This window comes from Schistocerca gregaria, chromosome 2, assembly GCF_023897955.1.
Source record: "Schistocerca gregaria isolate iqSchGreg1 chromosome 2, iqSchGreg1.2, whole genome shotgun sequence".
Classification (NCBI taxonomy): domain Eukaryota; kingdom Metazoa; phylum Arthropoda; class Insecta; order Orthoptera; family Acrididae; genus Schistocerca; species Schistocerca gregaria.
Genome location: NC_064921.1, coordinates 577055950 through 577077958, shown reverse-complemented (window position 1 = coordinate 577077958; position 22009 = coordinate 577055950).

The window sequence follows — 22009 nt, the reverse complement described above, 5'->3', positions numbered from 1 at the left end:
AAACCCTACCTTGGTGAGCTAGGTTTCCGTATCCCAAGGCTTCTGGTTATCTGCCCAACTGAGCATATACTAAAAACATTATGGGCAGGTCCATCCAACCAGTTCGGGATACTGGCGATCCAGCACCAGAATTGGATAGAATTTGACACGATGTTCCTTAGGAGAACATCCAGCAACTTTTTTAATCAGCGCCAAGGCGAAGAACTGGAATTGTAACCTGCTTGTCTGTACATGTACAGTACACCTAACGATTTCTTTCCCATTTGGAGAAAAACTGTTTTTCGCTACCTTGGAAACTATTCTTCCAAAATGATGGCACAAGCGCAAAGATGCGAGTTGGAATAGTACAAATTCTAAGGAATCATGGCGAAATGTACAAAAATGCCGATTTTCTAAACTCGCGGGAAGCTTTCCAGGTGCCCCCTCTTTCTGAGCACCAAATGGCCATACTGTAAGAAGCAGTAAGAGTGCTCCTCACTGGTTCATCTAAAAGAAATATAGCAGAGCACGAGACGTAGGTGTGTCAATTTCCGAGAAATGCAAGCATGGTGACGAGGGTAGTTGGCTGAAGTAGATGCCTTAGATGAGGAGTGGAAAAGTAACTAAAAATTGCAGATCTCGAATTTCCCGCTGGATCGTATTGTCTAACTCGCACAATATTTCATCCATGTAACTGCTCGACATCATCAGATGGTGGTAGCTGCTGCTATCTCTGCAACAAGGAGCGACTGGAACAGCTATCAAAAAAATGGCTCTGAGCACTATGGCACTTAACATCTCAGGTCATCAGTCCCCTAGAACTTAGAACGACTTAAACCTAACTAACCAAGGACATCACACACATCCATGCCCGAGGCAGAATTCGAAGCTGCAACCTTAGCATTCACGCGGTTCTGGACTGAAGCGCCTAGAACCGCTCGGCCACCGTGGCCGGCTAGCAGCTACCACCACCTGATGATGTCGAATAGATGCAAAGATGAAATATTGTGTGAGTTACAAAATACGATCCGGTGGCAAAACCGAAAAGTGTATATGCAACAGATCCGTTGGGAAAGCATGAAAAGTCACAACTAAAAGTCGTTTAATAATTGCGATCATGAGTGTGTAACGACTGCGTAGTATGTACAATGTTTGCCAAGAAGGGAGATATTTGTCTTGTCAACAAACATTTCATTGACCAGTATTTTCCGCAGGCTGCTTCGTTGGTACTCGCTATTTGCCACAGATTTGTCGAGAGGAGTGGTCAATGGAGAATTCAGTTCAGCTCGTGGTACGGTGGAGAACATCCTTCCTCTAGGGATGGTGGGGAAAGCACTTTGCCCTGGGATATGAGAGGCAGTACATTTAGTCTGGAGATCTGATACAGGACTGACGTGCTGCAGTCTGCTGGAGATGGAGCTGCTTGCAACTCTCTGTGCACTTGAGGGCTAAATATTGCGAGATACTGCTCATTCGGCGAGCAAGGTTTGAGAACTCCCATTCGTTTCTACGCACTTTGCTAGGATTGGATACATTTCGCGAATCTAACATCTCTCTCGAATGATTGAAGGCTATGATTCGACCAGAAAAGTTATTTGACTTTGTAGTTTTTTTTTCATTTTTCTGGCAGATTCAGGCAATCACTGTGTGCCCTCCACAAATATGTTACCGTAATTAATTCGTAGATTACAGTTCTATTCCTATCACTTAGATTATCCAGTGTTTGCTGAGACATTCAGGTGTCAGATTAATACAGTCCCATGACATCAACTTTTAAATTTCTCATTCTATACATTTCTCCTGATCGAACAGGTCCTGTAACACATTGTTATTAATGTATGTCATCGGGGAATTTTGTAATAAAGAGTCATTAATGTGGGCCATTGTTTAATTTCAAATTTGATCAACTTGTGTGTTATTGTTCGTGAGATGCTTATGTCTCATGTTTATAGGACCATCCCTTTCCTATTAGTTATTCGTTGCGTAACATATTTTATTAAATTACTATGCCGACCACGGTGGCCGTGCGGTTCTAGGGGCTTCAGTCCGGAACCGCGGGACTGCTACGGAGGTAAGTTTGAAACCTGCCTCGGGCATAGACGTGTGTGTTGTCCTTAGGTTAGTTAGGTGTAAACAGTTCAAAATTCTAAGGGACTGATGACCTCTGCAGTTAAGTCCCATAGCGCTCAAAGCCATTTGAACCATTTGCTGATTAGAATAAACATTCTAATGAGTACACGCTGTGAACTGAGAGTAAACTCAAGAGGAAGGAATGTAATGAGGATTATAGAAAATAATATCACAGATAAACTTAATGTAATAGTTGATGACCATATAGTAGACGAAGCAAAATAATTCGTCTACCCTGCAAGGTAGGCATGACGGACGAAGTAAGGGGGACGATACCTCTGGTCAAGAGAGGGCTACTAGTATGAAACATCGGCCTGATTTTGAGGAAAACATTTTTGACAATGTACCTTTAAAGCATAGCATTGTATAGAAGTGAATCTAGAAATGTTGGAGAGAAAGAGAATCAAAAGTATGAGATGTGGTGCTACAGAAGAATAATGAAATGTGATTGTACAGCTAAGACAAGAAATAACAAATATCTTAGCAGAAATAATGAGGGAACAATACGCGAAAACCACTGGCAAGAAGAACGGATGAAAGTTAGGATATGTGTTATAAGATAAGGCAATAATAAGATGAGGACAAAGATGATTTACTTCACTAGGATTACACGATGAATCAGTCCAGTCTAAAGGCTGTATATTCAACTCAACGACCTAGGAATCCAGATACGAACAACTTGAATTGGAAACAAGAAGTAGATAATGTTATAGGGAATGGGAACCAAAGCCTGCGTTTTATTGGCAGAACACTTAAAAGATGCAACAGATCTACTAAAGAGACTAGCTATACTATGCTTGATCCTTAGCAGACAGGATTAACGGAATACATCGAGAAAGTTCAAATAGGGCAGCACATTTTGTGTTACGGAAATCAGAGCTCGCTCAGGAAAATATAGGTGTTCGTTTCTCCTGTTTCCGAGTGGAATAACAGAGAATTTGTGTAAAGGTGGTATGATGAATCTTAAATGTGATTTGTAGAGTAGCCATAAAGATGTAGAAGCAGATGTTGATTTACCTATTTCAAACACCTTGCACCATTTTACATTGTCGAGAACTTTTATAAAATAAAATAGTTAAATTCTTAATCTGTCAGTATTGCAGTACTGTGTCTGCCATTATCAAACTACAACGTATCAATACTGTGCAGCACGTGTCTAGTTACATATTGTAATATCAACAGTGGAGAATGCATGCCATCGAGTGGGAAACTCAGTCCGAGTGTCTGAAACCCATGGAACATTTGACGCAGATGAAGTCATGTTGCTGCTCACAGTCCCTGTCTAGACCGCTACCAAACTGAGAACAAATTTCCAAGGAAACATCTATCTGCTAAGAAGCTCGTATATACCACCAATAATAGTGTAACACTAGAAGGATGCATTGCTGTTCCAGACGGAATACGAATGTGATTAATCCATTTAGCATAATTTAGAAAATTAATAGTTATGTAGAACAATGTTTCAAATTTTCTGTGTCTTGTATAATGTACTCTATATTTTATATTTCATTTGATCCTCTACACACTTTTTCTTAACTTTGTAGGCAATGAGATATATTACCGTACTGCTGATTAGTCATTGGAAAGAGTAACAACCGTATCATATCTAGGAGTAACTTTTAGGATCGCCCTGAGTTGGAGTGACCACACACAGTCACACGTAGGAAAGCTGACACCAGGCTTAGAGTTACTGGAAGAATATTCTGAATATGTCGTAATTAATCCTAGAAAGAAAGTGTCTATATAATCACATATAAGATGGAATCTTTTGCAATCTGTTCTCTGCTCTTGCCGTATTGTATTAGAAGAATATGTAAAGAAGATCATTCGAACAAAAGAAAAACCCTGAGGAATTAGAGCTCATGCGAAGGTTTAGTGACAGTTCTTCCAGTGCGGTATTGACGATTTGCAAACACAAGTCAGAAAATGGTTCAAATGGCACTGAGCACTATGGGACTTAACAGCTATGGTCATCACTCCCCTAGAACCTAGAACTACTTAAACCTAACTAACCTAAGGACATCACACACATACATGCCCGAGGCAGGATTTGAACCTGCGACCGTAGCAGTCGCACGGTTCCGGACTGCGCGCCTAGAACCGCGAGACCACCGCGGCCGGCTCACAAGTCAGAATACGATAATTGTACCCAAAAGTACCCTCCGACCATATCCAGATCTAGATGTAGATTCCTAGAAATCAATGCATATGAGTCAATATTGAAAATTTTTAGAGCGCGATACCCGAAGGGAGTGGCACAAATGTTGACATACCTACAACTAACACTATTGCGGTAGAGGTTACGTAGATAACATTATGGTGCAGCAGGCTTGTTCATATCGCTGTATGGTGCGAATGAAAAATAGCGCAATTCTGTGCCGATAGCTATCTCCTTTGAACAGCGCAAAGCGCCGACATATGAGTGTACTGCGGGCGGAGGGAAACTTACGGCGCTGGGGTCGGCGAGTTACGCCACAACGCAGGATCAGCCCTGCTACTGCACCTCACCCCAACCTTGGCGCGTGAAATGGGACTTATTTTTGATGGACGCAAGCCGTGCGTCGGCCTTCACAGAGTCTGGATGAGCGGGAAGTAGCGAGAACAGGAATAAACACAGCCTCTGCAGCTCTTCTCTTACCGCGTGATACCCGCACATGTTTTCGTTGCCCCGTTGTCTTTTAAAAAATAAAATTGTGATTTTCTATAAATTACTTTTCTTTGAATGATGGTACTTTTATATAGCCTCCAAAATAGTAGATCGTTACGAGCGTACCAATCTAAGGTAATGAATCAGATCATACCTCTTGGATTAGTTCAATCCAACATATTCGACTACAATCAAATATGACACTATCTTCTTAGAGGTTATAAACGAAGATTCTTCTGTACGAGTGGAAGTTACACTACTGCCTATTACAATTGCTACACCAAGAAGAAATGCAGATACTAACGGGTATTCATTGGACAAATATATTAACTAGAATTGACATGTGATTACATTTTCACGCAATTTGGGTGCACAGATCCTGAGAAATAAGTACAAAGAGCAACCACCTCTGGCCGTAATAACGGCCTTGATACGCCTGGGCATTGAGTCAAATAGTGCTAGGATGGCGTGTACAGGTACAGCTGCCCATTCAGCTTCAACACGATACAAGATACCACAGTTCATCAAGAGTAGTGACTGACGTATTGTGACGAGCCAGTTGCTCGGCCACCATTGACCAGACGTTTTCAATTGGTGAGATATCTGGAGAAAGTGATGGCCAGGGCAGCAGTCGAACATTTTATGTATGCAGAAAGGCCGGTACAGGACCTGCAACGTGTGGTCGTGCATTATCCCGGTGAAACGTAGGGTTTCGCAGGAATCGAATGAAGGGTAGATCCACGGGTCGTAACACATCTGAAATGTAACGTCCACTGTTGAAAGTGCCGTCAATGAGAACAAGAGGTGACCGACACGTCTAACCAATACCATCACGCAGGGTGATACGGCAGTATGGCGATGATGAATACACGCTTCCAATGTGCGTTCACCGCAATGTCGCCTAACACAGATGCGACAATCGTTATGCTGTAAATAGAACCTGGGTCTTCCAAAAAATGACGTTTTACCAGTCGTGCACCCAGGTTCGTCGTTGAGTACAACATCGCTGGCGCTCCTGTCTGTGATGCAGCGTCAAGGGTAACCGCAGCCATGGTCTCGGGCTGAAAGTCCATGCTGCTGCAATCGTCATCGAACTGTTTGTGCAGATGGTTGTTGTCTTGCAAACGTTCCCATCTATTGACTCAGGGATCAAGACGTGGCTGCACGATCCGTTACAGCCATGCGGATAAGATGCCTCTCATCTCAACTGATAGTAATAAGAGGCCGCTGGAATCCAGCACAGCGTTTCGTATTACCCTCCTGAGCCCAGCGATTCCATATTCTTCTAACAGTCATTGGATCTCGGCCAACGCGATCAGCAATGTCGCGATACGATAAACCGCAACCGCGAAGGCTACAATCCGACCTTTATCAAAGTCGGAAAGGTGATGGTACGCATTTCTCATCCTTACACGTGGTATCAAAGCAACGTTTCATCAGGCAACGCCGGTCAACTGCTGTTTGTATATGAGATATCGGTTGGAAACTTTCCTCTGTAAGCACGTTGTAGGTGTCGCGGCGCAAACCTTGTGTGAATGCTCTGAAAAGCTAACCATTTGCTTTTCACAACATCTTCTTCCTGTCGGTTAAATTTTGCGTCTGTAGCAAGTCATCTTCGTGGTATAGTTATTTTAACGGCCAGAAATGTATATAGCAGAAGATGGCGTAGGTTACGACAGCACAAATGAATGATAAACAGCAATGATGAAATGCAAAATTTCCACCCTCATCAGTTCACTCACAAGGTAAAAAACTGCAAAATATATCGAGAAAAAGTTTGTTATAAATACAAGCTGTGAAGACCGTGAGTGTTGTCTCTGAGGCTGCAGGTGTTATGTCGATATCAGTCAATAAATCTTTAGGGCAACAAAAACGCCATTATCAACACTCTTGGAATCTGAAAGAAGTACCATAATAGGGCTATGACAAGCTGGATGTCCCTTCCGCTATACTGTAGAATGATTTGGTAGGAACGTAGCCACTGTACATAGCTGCTAGCAACGGTGGTAACGAGAATGTACGGTCGTAAGTCGATCGGGCTAGGGACGGCCGCGTAGTATTAACGAGAGGAAAGACTGTCGTGTTCGGCGAATGGCTCTGGCGCATCGCACTGCATCTGTAGCAGCAGTCTGAGTAGCAGTTGGCATCACAGCAACACAAGGAACCGTTACAAATCGGTTAGTTCAAGCACAGATCCGAGCCAGACGCCTAGCGGCCTCCATTCCACGGACCCCAAACCACAGCCCTCAACTCACTTCCGACCTCGCTGCTGTCAAATGAGAGCTCTATGGAGGGCATGGTGGAGGATTTGTGTCTCCTCACGAAAGCCAGTTCCACCTCGGTGCCAGAGAGGCCAGTGTGTTGGTCAGATGAGGACCAGTTGATGGCCTGCCACCAACCCCTCTGCGTGATGGACACTGAAACTACGCTTGACCTTATGGTCTGGGATGCGATTTCACATGACAGCAGGAGAGCTCTAAGGGCAAATTTGTACGTCAGTCCGGTGATTCGACCTGTTGCGGTGCCGTTCATGAACAGCAGTCCTGGAGGTGTTTTACAACATGGTAACGCTCGCCCACATACCGCTGTTCTAACCAGACATGCTCTTCAGAGGTTAGACATGTTGCCTTCTCCTGTTCGATCACTAGTTCACTCTCCAATCGAGCACATATCTGACATCATTGGACAACTACTCCAACATCAATTCACGAACAGTGTTAAACGCCCCTTTATTGTCCAACAAAGTGCAAACAAGCATTGAACTGCATCCCACAAGCTGACATCCGTTACAATGCATTCACTTTCTAGCGGTTATACCAGTTATTGCCGTACCAGCATTTCTTGTTTGGAGCGACTTAACTGGCGCTTACAATAACCTGTGATCTTGCAGTGCTCATCACTTAAATATGTTACCTAGACAAGTGTATTTCCGAAATTGAATTTCTCTACGCTAATTGTATTTTGGTGTTGCGAATTTTCCGTCATTGTTTATGAAACAAGCACAGTTTACTTCCTGCCAAAGTAGAGAACAAAGTGAATATAGCAACTTGGTAATCTAGTGATGACTTTAAGCAGCTAGAAAGTCTATCAACAGCCAGTTAAATAGAATAAAACAAGTAATAGTATCTAAGTCCGGTACTTTTCATAAAAATTGACAAGAAACCAATCAAGAGTTAAATAATTATTCGAACATAAATAACCAGCTAATCACTTCAAGATATAGTAACTGCGTCTATTCCAGTGGTGAACAATGACTTTTCTTCAATGAAATCAGTCTGTAGGAGAAGTGAGATGCTGAGGTTAAACAGCGCTCAATGTATTACACTCACTGGTTCAATTTGTAAAATGCTCATTAGACCATTAACTGTGGTTAAGGGTTTGAGTTAGCAGGGTTCACGTTCATCTCGAGCTCCAGCCGTGATACATATCAATACCCACTGCGCATGTCAAGTTTCGAGTGCAGACACGGTGTACGGACGACCTCTCACCCTGAGTCATTAGTAAAATCTTCATGCTCACAAATTAAAAATCTTAAAAAATAATTACTTTGAAAAAGGAGTTTGCTTTCATATCAGTTAAACTATTAACATCAGGTGACTTAAATACGTTACGTGTCGTTTTGATGCGTGCCATGTCATAAACGCGATATATTGCTATAGTGAAACTTCCTGGCAGATTAAAACTGCGTACCGGACCGAGACTCAAACTCGGGACGTTTGCCTTTAGCGAGCAAGTGCTCTACCATCAGAGCTACCCAAGCACGACTGACGCCCCGTTCTCACAGCCTTACTTCTGCCAGTCTCTCGTCACCTACCTTGCAAACTGCACAGAAGTTCTCCTGCGAACCTTGCAGAACTAGCTCTCCTGGAAGAAAGCATATTGTGGAGACATGGTTTAGCCACAGCCTGGGGGATGTTTCCAAAATGAGATTTTCACTTTTCAGCGCAGTGTGTGCTGATATGAAACTTCCTGGCAGATTAAAACTGTGTGCTGGACCGAGACTCGAACTTGGGACCCTTGCCTTTCGCTGGCAAGTGCTCTTCCGTTGCCACAGTTCTACCCAAATGTTTGAAAACTTCCCAAAAGTTTACGTTTTCCTAGCAAGCGATAGACTAAAACCGTAAGCCAACAGATGATTGGGATCGTATCACCTACACTGACCTTGAATCTAATTAAGTGGAGCAGAATTGTCTTCAGTGATGACCAATGAAACGTGACTGGTGACGGCACGGAAAGTGATGGGATAGGAACCTGTCTGTCGTCCATGATACTATTCGATAACCAGGAATGGTGGTATAAAGTGCCTTTTCATAGCAAGACCCCTTTGATTATCGTCCGCAACACCATTATAACACAGTGGTACATCAATGATAATCTACACCCCGTTTTGTTGTTAATGTGGCGAGCCATCCTGTGTTTACATTTCAGCAAGACAATGCACTCACGCACACGGCTAGAGTTCTTGTTGCTTCTCTTCATGCTTGCCAAACCCTACCGTGGTCGCCGGTTCTCTCAACAACGGAGAATGTTTGGAGAATTATGGTCAGAGCCCTCCAACCAGCTTGGGTATTTGACATTCTAAAGCGCCAATTGGACATAATTTGGCATATTGTCCCTCAGGAGCATATCCAATAATTCTTATCAATCAATGCGAACCCGAATAACTTCTTGCATTAGGGTCGGAGGTGGACCAATGCGTTCTTCACCTGCGCGATTTATAAAGCTCTTTTTTTGATTATCAAAGTCTTCTTAAATTTTAATCATTTGTTTGCGTTTACGTGACCATCAGATCTACCGGTATTCGTCGCATTCGTATAATTCCTTCGTGGAGCATCGTTGTTTCCTCTTCTTCTGATTGTTCGTAGAGGGTATATTTTTTCCAGTCCTTAAATTTCTCAGCCATACAACCAAATTAAGATAACGGATTCTACTTCAAATGGAGCACGGCTCAGATCATTGCTGAGACATCGTAATCTATTTTAGACGTTGTACTTTAATTCTGCTGTGCCAACCTATTCAATCTATTTCAATCTCTATCTTCGCTCCACTTTGCGCCCTATACTGCTTCCTTTAACACTATCGAAGATATTCCCTAAAGTAGAAAATCCGAAGAAATTCTGGTCGTATGTAAAGTACACAAGCGGCAAGACGCAGTCAATACCTTCGCTGCACAGTGCCGATGGTACTGTTAACGACGACTGTGCCGCTAAAGCGGAGTTATTGAACGCAGTTTTCTGAAATTCTTTCACCAGGGAAGATGAATGGAATATTCCAGAATTTGAAACACGAACATCTGCTAGCATGAGTTTCTTAGAAGTAGATACCTTAGGGGTTGCGAAGCAACTCAAATCGCTTGATACGGGCAAGTCTTCAGGTCCAGATTGTATACCGATTAGGTTCCTTTCAGATTACGCTGATACTATAGCTCCCAACTTAGCACTCATATACAACCGCTCGCTCACTGATAGATCTGTACCTACAGATTGGAAAATTGCGCAGGTCGCACCAGTGTTCAAGAAGGGTAGGGGGAGTAATCCATTTAACTACAGACCTATATCATTGACGTCGGTTTACAGTAGGGTTTTGGAGCTTATACTGTATTCAAACATTTAACTACAGACCTATATCATTGACGTCGGTTTGCAGTAGGGTTTTGGAGCATATACTGTATTCAAACATTATGAATCACCTCGAAGGGAACGATCTATTGACACGTAATCAGCATGGCTTCAGAAAACATCGCTCTTGTGCAACGCAGCTAGCTCTTTATTCGCACGAAGTAATGGCCGCTATCGACAGGGGATCTCAAGTTGATTCCGTATTTCTAGATTTCCGGAAAGCTTTTGACACCGTTCCTCACAAGCGACTTCTCATCAAGCTGAGGAGCTATGGGGTATCGTCTCAGTTGTGCGACTGGATTCGTGATTTCCTGTCAGGAAGGTCGCAGTTCGTAGTAATAGACGGCAAATCATCGAGTAAAACTGAAGTGATATCAGGTGTTCTCCAGGGAAGCGTCCTGGGACCTCTGCTGTTCCTGATCTATATAAATGACCTGGGTGACAATCTGAGCAGTTCTCTTAGATTGTTCGCAGATGATGCTGCAATTTACCGTCTAGTAAGGTCATCCGAAGACCAGTATCAGTTGCAAAGCGATTTAGAAAAGATTGCTGTATGGTGTGTCAGGTGGCAGTTGACGTTAAATAACGAAAAGTGTGAGATGATCCACATGAGTTCCAAAAGAAATCCGTTGGAATTCGATTACTCGATAAATAGTACAATTCTCATGGCTGTCAATTCAACTAAGTACCTGGGTGTTAAAATTACGAACAACTACAGTTGGAAGGACCACATAGATAATATTGTCGGGAAGGCGAGCCAAAGGTTGCGTTTCATTGGCAGGACACTTAGAAGATGCAACAAGTCCACTAAAGAGACAGCTTACACTACACTGGTTCGTCCTCTGTTAGAATATTGCTGCGCGGTGTGGGATCCTTACCAGGTGGGATTGACGGAGGACATCGAAAGGGTGCAAAAAAGGGCAGCTCGTTTTGTATTCTCACGTTATAGAGGAGAGAGTGTGGCAGATATGACACACGAGTTGGGATGGAAGTCATTACACCATAGACGTTTTTCGTCGCGGCGAGACCTTTTTAGTGACCAACTTTCTCTTCCGAATGCGAAAATATTTTGTTGAGCCCAACGTACATAGGTAGGAATGATCATCAAAATAAAATAAGAGAAATCAGAGCTCGAACAGAAAGGTTTAGGTGTTCGTTTTTCCCGCTCGCTGTTCGGGAGTGGAATAGTAGAGAGTATGATTGTGGTTCGATGAACCCTCTGCCAAGCACTTAAATGTGAATTGCACAGTAGTCATGTAGATGTAGATGTAGATGTAGAAGTCTTAGACATGCCTTATCATCCGGTTCCTTCGTCTTGATACTGTACCTCTGTGTTTTCGTTTCCTCGACAGGTCTGAGGAGAACCTTCTCATTTCTTGTCAGTCCTTATAATCTTCAACGCCTGTCAGTAGCACCACATCTGAAATGCTTCGAGTTTCTCCTACAGTTTGTGATTCAGTTGAATAGAGTTCTGTGACCCAAACAAACACTCACAGAAATTTCTTCCTTGATTTAAGGCCTATGTGTGACACCTTCTTCTTGCCAGGAATGCCCTATTCGTCTGTTTTTTATAACATCGTTCTTTTTCTCGTCATGCGTTATTTTGCTACCAAGGTACCAGAAATTTTCCCGCCATATACTTCGTGGTCACCAGTTTTGATGTTAATCGTTAATCTCATTTCTACCACTCATAATTACTTTCGTGTTCCTCCAGTTTACTTTGAATCCATACTTTTTTCTCAATAAAACGTTTATTACACGTCTTGTAATTCCTCCTCACTTTCAATGAGAACAGTAATGCCTACAGAGATTCTTCCTTTTGACAGCCTTCCACCACTAATTTTAATGGTATTCCTGATCCTTTCCAGTGTTTAGATAATTGATTTTGATGTACAGACTTGCCAGCTGGGATGAAAGACTGCAGTTGTAGTGTAGAAACACAAAAAAAAAAAATCTGTAAGTTTCTGTGCCGAGTCAGGGAAACGTCCAGCGCAGTGAAAGGCGTCGACACACACAGACACACACACACACACACACACACACACACACACACATAGAGAGAGAGAGAGAGAGAGAGAGAGAGAGGGGGGGGGGGGTTGGGTTGTTTGGGGGAGAGACCAAACAGTTAAGTCATCGGTCTCATTGGATTAGGGAAGGACTGGGAAGGAAGTCGGCCGTGCCCTTTCAAAGGAACCATCGCGGCATTTGCCTGGAGCGATTTAGGGAAATCACGGAAAACCTAACCAGGATAGCCGGACGCGGGATTGAACCGTCGTCCTCCCGAATGCGAGTCCAGTGTGCTAACCACTGCGCCACCTCGCTCGGTGAGAGAGAGAGAAAACGCTGCTTAACACACCAGAACAGCAGCTCCAGCAGTGTGTCAAACACGCTGGCCCCTTTGCACACTTCCTCTAACAACTCTACAGAATTCGCTAGGTGAAAAAATTTGAGTCTTTCCTTACTTCCAGCTTTATATGTCAGCGTCATGGACACAAACTGATATTTTCGTTAATGGTCCATAGTTATTGTAATACTTTCAAATTAAGTAGCCCACTCAACCAACTGGATTAGTTTGCAATGAAGGATAGTAACATTTTGCTCCATGCCAAATTGAGGTTAATGTATTGAAATTTTCTTCAGACTTGGAAGGCCTGTGTTTATATCTAATATCAAGGGATTTGATTTTATGCATCCCACTAATTTCCGCTTGTCTGCACATCTGTACAGTGAAAGAGAATTACTCAAAAAATCTATCATAATTCACAAACGATTTAAGACACAGAAGCAAGTTTTGGTAAATGGTAGCTCGCCAGTAGGAGGTTATTCTGCCATTTAGTTAATATGCGGAACTTTTTTATATACAGACTAAGGAAACTGCATATTTCTTCCGTGGAATAATAATACTTTTAAAGGCCCTTTACAACTCACGAAAGAAGTCTTTGTGTTATCATTAACAAGAAAGGTGATGAAATTTGCTATTTTGTACTGTAAATGAGTATTCTATAAGCTTATCCTCGGTTGTTTCTTTCATAATTAAGATTCCTTCGCATTAACTTATACCTAAATAAACTCCAGTATCTTTTCCCAAGAGAAGCCAAATTTTACATGAAAAAAAAAGAAATACTATCAGAATTCCTCACAGATAACATTTCTCTGAAATAGAGACGGTTAAAAAAATCAGACGAAAATAAATCACTGCTTCATTTACAATACCTGTGGTATCATGCAACCTTTTTGTTCATAGCGTAGAATATTTTCAACACACACAACCTCCCCCCACCCCCAAGTATATTAAATTGTCTCCTAGATAGCTTTGCTATCTCATATATTTTCGAAACGAAACAAAATGTGAAAAATGCAGTTGGCCAGTGATCCACACATGTCAGTGACTCTCCGAATTGGCAGGCACGCACAATCCTTACAAGTAAACAAACATTATTTTCACCACAAGGTTACGATTTTTTAGCTGCCACATGTGTGTTTCTTCCAATGAAATGAAAACTGGAGGTACATTTGCTGACAGCAAACTTGGTTTCACCGCTCTAAACCTACCCCTTGTGGAAAACGTAAAAATAATAGGAACGATGCCACACTTTCTTCCGTAATGCAGCAATACCGTTATTCAGCTTGCCTACACTGTCCTGAAATTCACTATAGGCAGCACTGCTCCGCACATTAAGGCAGAAGCTGAGGCACCGTAGCTATCCTTTAAATTCTGCGGATTTCAAATAGAATGACATTTAGAACAGTGATAACAAGTATATCGTCAGAAACTGTACTTATAATTTTCATTTCCGTTGTCAAAACGTAATTCTGTGTTAAAAGTGATGTTTGTTAAATTTATGGATTGTACTTTCCTGTCCATTGGGGGCCCCTGATATGCGTGCATTCACGGCCAATTATATTTTTTATGTTTTACTTCGTTCCGGAAATACAATGAAGCGCCAGAGAGACTGGTGTAGGCATGCTTATTCAAATACAGTAATAAGTAAACGGGCAGAATACGGCGCTGCGGTTGCGAACTCCTATGAAGCGATGAAGTGGAAATGTTCCGGTACGACCATTTCACGAGTGTACCGTGAATATCAAAAATCCGGTAAAACATCAGATCCCAGACATCACTGCGACCGGAAAAAGATCCCGAAAAAAGTGAAGCAACGACGACTGAAGACAATCGTTCAATGTGACAGAAGAGCCGCTCTTCCGCAAACTGCTGCAAATTTGAATACTGGACGATCAACAAGTGTCAGCATGCGAACCGTTAAACGGAACGTCATCCATATGGGCTTTGGGAGCCGAAGGCCCACTTGTGCACCCTTGATGACTGCAGGATACAAAGCCTTACGCCTCGCCTGGTTGTCAACACCGACAATGGACTGTTGATGACTGTAAATATGTGGCCTGGTGGGGCCAGTCTTGTTTTAAACTGTATCGAGCCTATGGACACATGAGGATATGAAGAAAACGTCATGAATCCATGAATCCTTCATGTGAGCTGGGGGGACTGTTGAAGATGGTGGAGGCTCTGTAACGGTGTGGTACGTGTGTAGTTGGAGTGATATGGGACTCCTGATATGTGTAGATACGACTTTGACAGGTGACACGTTCGTAAGTATCCTTTCTCATCAACTGCATTCAATCATGTCCAGTGGACATTCCGACAGACTTTGGCAACTCCGGCAGAACAATGCGACATCCCCTATGTTCAGAATAGCTACACCCTTCTGAGTTTAAACACTTCCGCTGGCCACCAGTCCCATCCGACATGAACGTTATTGAGCATATGTGGGATGCCTTGCCACGTGCTGTTCAGAAGAGATCTCTACCCCGTCGTACTCTTATGGATTTATGGACAGCCCTGCAGTATTCATGCTGTCAACTCCCTCCAGCACTACTTCAGACATTATTTGATTCCATGCCACGTCGTATTGCGGCACTACTGCGTGCTCGCGGGGCCCCTACAAGGTATTAGGCAGGTGTACCAGTTTCTTTGGCTCTTCAGTTACAAGGTACACCCTGCGCATACAGAATTTCAGGCTTAGTGATTCCGACATTCTTGCGAGACTCGCCAGAGTGGTTTTACAAGAACCTTTCTAACTTCTTGGCCAGAAATCTGATGTACAATGAGGTGGCCAAAATTCTTGGGATACTTCCTGATATGACGTAGGACCTCTTTCTTCCAGGCATAGTGCAGCAGCTCGACGTGGGATAGACTCAACAAGTCGTTGGAATTTCTCGGCAGAAATACTGAGCAATGCTGCCTCTATAGCCCTCCATAATTGCGAAAGCGTTACTGGTGCTGGATTTTTTGCACGACCTAACCTCACGATTATGTTCGATAAGTATTCGATGGGATTCATTTCGGGAGATCTGGATGGCCAAATCATTCCCTAGAATTGTAAAGAAAGTTCTTCAAATCAATCACGAACAATTGTGGCCCGATGATATGGCGTTTTGTCATCCTTGAAAATCCCATTGTTGTTTAGGATCTTAAAGTCCATGAATGGCTACAAATGGTCTCAGAGTAGCAGAGCATGACTATTTACAGCCAATGATCGGTTCAGTAGGACCATAAATCAAGTCCACTCCATATAAACATAGCCCATATTATTATGCATCCACCACCAGTTCTCACAGTGTCATGTTGACAACTTGAGTCCATGGCTTCCTTCGGTCAGCGCCACACTCAGGCCTTACCATTAGCTCTCAGCAACTGAAATCGGGACTGGGCTGACCAGGAAATGCTTTTCCAGTCATGTAACTTCAAATCGATATAACCACGAGGGCAGGAGAACTGCTGAAGGCGACATCTGCTGCCATAGCCTACTGACCATATTTCGCAGCACTGTCGTAACGGATATGTTCATCGTATTTCCTACATTGATTTCTGGGGTTATATACACAATGTCGTCTCATAGCACTGACAGCTACGCTACCATTGTTAAGCGAAGGGTGTCGTCCACTGCGTTGTCCATGGTGTGAGGTAATGCCTCAAATTTAGTATTCTCGCACATTTTTTACACTGTGGATCTCGGAATATTCATTTCCCTGAAACGTTCCTGGCAAATTAAAACAGTGTGCCGGACCGAGAGTCTAACTCGGGACCTTTGTCTTTTGGGGGGAAGTGCTCTACCATCTGAACTACGCAATCACGACCCACGCCCCGTCGTCACAGCTTTACTTCCGCCAGTACCTCGTGTCCTCCTTTCCAAACTTTCAGTTGGTAGCGCACTTGCCCGCGAAAGACAATGGTCCCGGGTTCGAGTCTTGGTCCGGCTCACAGTTTTGATCTGCCCTAAAGTTTCATAAAAGCGCACACTCCGCTGCAGAGTGAAAATGTCATTCTTATTGATGTTCCTACAGATTTCCGAAACAGACTTTCCCACCTGCCTAGTTCCAACTACCATTACACACTCAAAGTCTGTTAATTGCCGTCGAGCGGTTATAATCACGTAGGAAGCCTTTTCACATCAATCGCCTAAGTGCAATTGACAACTCCACAACCAATGCCCTGCCCTTCTATATCTTGTGTACTTGATACTACTGCCACTTGTATAAGTGCATACCGCTTCCTATTGACTGTGTTACCTCAGCGTAGATACGACCAACCTCTTTAGGCATTTCGCAATAAATTCTTTTTTACAGTGGTTACTGCGAGTGGAGGAAAAGGGTAGCCACGGGGAGCCCTCGATAACCATTCGTCGCCACCATTTATGTGGATCTTTTCGAGGTGGAAGCCCTGGATTCATCCCACTGGAAACTTCCATATTTCTTCGGGTATGTGACGGCACCTTCGTCATATGGACACATGGAATGGACAATCTGAACGATTTCTTCAGACAGCTTAATTAATTACTTTACAACATCAGTTTTCCATGGATGCAAAGTGTATATGGTGCTCTCCTTTCTGGCAGTTCTGGTAAAAAGAAGGGAACATTGGGCCACGAAGTGTACCATAAGAATGCGCACACCCACCTATTCATAGATGGGTACAGCTGCTACCACCCGGCGCAGAGGAACGCAGTGCTCAAAGCATTGATAAATAAGGCTCGCACCGACAATAAGAGCTCAACCAAGAGCTGAAGCATCTGAGGACGAAGTTCAGGAACAGCGGTTGCACAGAGCGGCATACCAGGAGAGCTCGAAGAGTCACAGCATTTTTTTTCTTTCTTAGCTTGTACGTCTGATCTTCAAAAGACTGGGATGTTTTATTGAATGGTAAGCAATTCTTTTACTACCGAAAAAGTACTTGCATAGTGCCTGGACTTCAGTTGTAATAACGCTGATTTAATTTTTATCTCCATGAGTATATGGGAAATTCTCTGTAATTTTCTAACACTTTCTTTTCCTTTTCTTGTTAGATGTCCTTATGTTCTTCTTCTTGCTTGTATCTGAGCGACATATTGTCCATGTAAGTCTTATTGAATAATACATAACAATATATGAAATTCATTTTAATGTCGGTTTTGCATTTTAGTGGAATGCATTGCAGCCATACTGACGTATGACTTCTAATTTCTGAAAATGTATCATCACAAATCTAAATTAAGGATTCGAGTAAGGAAGTAGCCGATCCATCATGATGGTAGCTACGTACTTAGTCAGGACTGGGAATCGCTTAGAGTCTGTTTAGGAAGGGGACTAATACATCGCGCAGTGAACGACTTCGCACGCAAGCAGAACAACATCAAAGACGCTGCCAGCGGGCGTCCCTGGGCGCGAACCTCTAACGAAGCAACTTGGCGTCGGGAGGAGAGGGGTTGGGGATGCTGGACACATACACGCATCTAGACGAAGACTGTGTGTAAAACGCAACGTCGGAAGGAGAGAACAGGAAATGTGAGTCCTGCTCCAGCTCCTCGGCAATGAGTTCATCAGCGCACCGATTGATAACGCGATCGCCTGCCGGAATATTGTGCCCGTTGGGCACTGACATCCGGCCCCTCACCCCTTAACTGCTTCTTCAGATCTTTACTTACTTTGGCAGTACTGACAATTTTTGGTTTCTGAAAACACTGGTATAACGAACGAAGTTCGCTTGTTATCTTGTGCAGCTAAACCTTAAGTTAGATCACTGGTCCTAACAAGGGAATCGTGTGCATTTTGCATTGTTACGAAAAAGTTATTTATGGTTTTTGATAAATAGTACAGACAATTTGAACATGGAAATATTTAAAGATGCTTTGACCAAGAGTGGTTCAGATATCAAACCTGACTCACTGTTTTATATTCCAAACACATTTCACTGCAGTTCCTGCATCATCAGTGGTCTTTTATGTTATGGCTGTTCATCATAAAGAATGTTCTTTACTGTTTGTACAAATGCAAATAATAGTTTTTAAAATAGTAATTACACATTTTTTAAGAACACATACAGTTATATGGTCACACATTTTTATCACATGGTGTGATTTTCCTGAAGTGTTATGTTTTTACAGTGCCTGTTTTCTTTCACAGTTTGTCACCTGCAACCATAGACAACTTAAAGTAGACAAATTATTTAACCTAAAATTACGATTTGGGAACTGTTATGGCTATGCCTGAAATTAATTAATTTTTGTGGAAGGTTTTGTGTGTGCGTCGTGCGTGTGTGTGTGTGTGTGTGTGTGTGTGTGTGTGTGTGTGTGTGTGTATTTATATTGAGTTTCACTTACGTTTACATTTTTCTCATCTTCTTCTCTGTGAAGTTCTGCATATTCTGCTTTCACTGTTACTCTTTCATTGTTAGGCACCTATGGAAAGAAGATGGCGGAGAGTGGAACAATTGAAGGTGTTCCTGGCGGTTGTTTTGAATCTTTCAGAGGAGTATGTGCCATTTTGTGTGTGTGTGTGTGAGAGAGAGAGAGAGAGAGAGTAGGTTTCAGGATTTTTCATTATTATTATTACTATTATTTTATCTTATTTCGTTGTGTGTGTGTGTGTGTGTGTGTGTGTGTGTGTGTGTGTGTATGTGTGTGTGAACAGGAACAAAGTTGGGTACTGACTCCTTCGTTTTAACGCCTCGTAAAATACTTGGATGGGTTCGACTGTTTTGTTTTAAAGGCTGGAAAAGTATTGCACTTTAATTGAAGAAGAAGAAGAAGACCCTTGCGTTGGAACACTCAGATTCGCTAACTGGTGTGGTTTCATATGAGTACCGAATGAATGTATAATACGTTCTAAAAGTGGGCTATAGAATAGGTAACTATACCAATCATATTTAGTCTACACCATTGTTGTTTCACCCTATCGCCCTTTGTTACATTAGATCTCTCTATTCAAGTGACAGTGTAAGGCTATTAAAAGTGACTGCTTACTAACCGTACACATTATATGCTATCCTCTCCACGTCCCATGTTGATGCAAACTCTCAGTATCACCCGTGAGATTTTCCTGTATAACAGTAACTCTGAGATACCGTTAATCATAGAACTACAAAACTGGAACACCCAAAAACCTGTCAACATACGAACGATAGTATCACACAATGTCCTTCCTTCAGCTGACCTCGTCCGACGCCATGCACATACATGGTCCAAATTGGGTCAACTGTCTTAAACCGCCACAGCTACCCTTCACAGTTCCCGTGAATCGTGTCGCTGCTACTAATTCTGCCAGTTGACTGACCAGGAATCACACAGACACTATCCGCAAAAACCGAGACACATCATAGATCTTCTAACCAGAATGAAACGCCTGGATTGGCATGAAACATGCACCAAGCTGAACATTACTCTTCTCCAAGCGCTGGAAAAAACCACACTTCCTATCAACAGGTTTGCTCGGTATATGTCCTTTCACAACCGAATCGAGGCTAACAGTTTTTACTAGCAACGTTTGTCAGACAGCTTCACAATTCCTAAGACTCACACTTCGACTGCTTCACATTCCTCGTAGTGCATGATAGCACACATTCATGTCCACCAAATCTTGCTCCTGGATTTCAATGTTTTGACAATATACCACTGAGAAATCTAAACTACATATAATAGCTTCAAATTTGGCACACAAATCGCAACACTTTTCATGTTAACGACTGCACTGCCGACGAAAAACTAAAGAACTGCTTCCACTTTTTCCTTTTAATCTTGGAAACATTCTTCAACTTTCAGTCAAACCTACGGAATGCTGACTTTTCTCAAGCACCTTCTTATGTTCTTGTGAAGGAGATTCCTGTTGACTCATTAGCTGTACGCAGCAAGATCCTCGACTTCATCTAGTAGCACCGGATTCACAGGGTTTAAAACTACCTCTTACGTCCTCAGCACACAGCAGTATTCTCGACTCCATCCAGTTTCATCGGATCCACAGGGTTTTAAACTAGCTCTTACATCCTACTAAGTTCTCCTCTGATGATCAGCTTCTGTACCCTATCCAACTTCAATCAACTCAGCGACCACAAATTCCCCATCACTCTTTCCATCGTTTTTTTACTGAAGTGCTATGAATTCTCAAAACTGTTTCTTTCATGTATTAACATTATTTTAATAAATCTTTGTCTCCTTGCAAGTGCTCTTTGACTATCTGCAATCTTTAATTTTATATACAGCGTATATACTGCCGAATACCTAAACCACTTCATCCTGACCAATTCTCCATTATTCTGTTAAAACTGCATCCGTAACTCTGTATGTCATCCTTTGGAAATCCAGTTAGTACCTATGGCATCATTTCATCCACTTTACAGTATACCTCTTTACGATAAACCTTTTCTTGAGCTATAGTTATGCAAAAAGGTGCAGCTTCCGTAACTATAACTTCTATCACACACATTTTCTGATCAGTTTTAACCACATATCTTTTCTGATTACCGAAATAGGCATTAAAATACTTCTAACTATCAGATTAACATTTACTAATAAGCCAAAACATTGTCACTGCCTTCTCAGTAGCTTATTTCTCCACATATAGAAAGCAAAACGGCATGGATTCTGCGTGTGTTTAACTAGTAGGTGTTTAATAGTTTTTCGGACGTATGTTTTATCCGATGGCTACCCACAAATGTATATGGTTCTCGTAAATTAGGGGCGGTGTCTCGTAGGCGCGAGTCTGCCGTCAATTAGCATCTCAGACCTCTTCCATGGGTTTCAGGTTTGGGCAGTTCACTTTCACGCTCCTCAACCACTGTCACACTATTTTGGCCTTGTGACGTTCGACATGCTCCAGGAAGGTGCCATCGTGGTCTATTGCAACCCTCAAGCATGAAGGACGAGATTCAGATGGTCCACAAAAGTGATCACGTATTCCACAGCTTCGACGGTGCCTGCCATTGCTAAAGCAGTTACCAGTTACCATGGACGTCCAGGTGAAGGAATTGCCCAGGTAGCGTCGCACTGTGCCACTGTAGTGAGAGGGAGCTCCATCTTGAATGTACCAAAGGTTCATACGAGATCCCAGACTAACGTGTTCCAACAATTCTGGTAACGTAGCTACCAGGAAACCCTCTCGGTCACCCTCTGTGTACCACCACGTGTGGCCCTAAGAGATGTCGATCGATAATACCACACTAGATATTAACACCGTATCGTTGATGATACCCTTGTACTATTGTACTATGAGAACTTTCTTCTGCTTACTGCTGCCTCCTTTGCGAAATAGGTTTCGTCGGTGAACAGTACTGTTTGTGAAAAAGGCTGGTCGTGCCTCTGACGCCGTA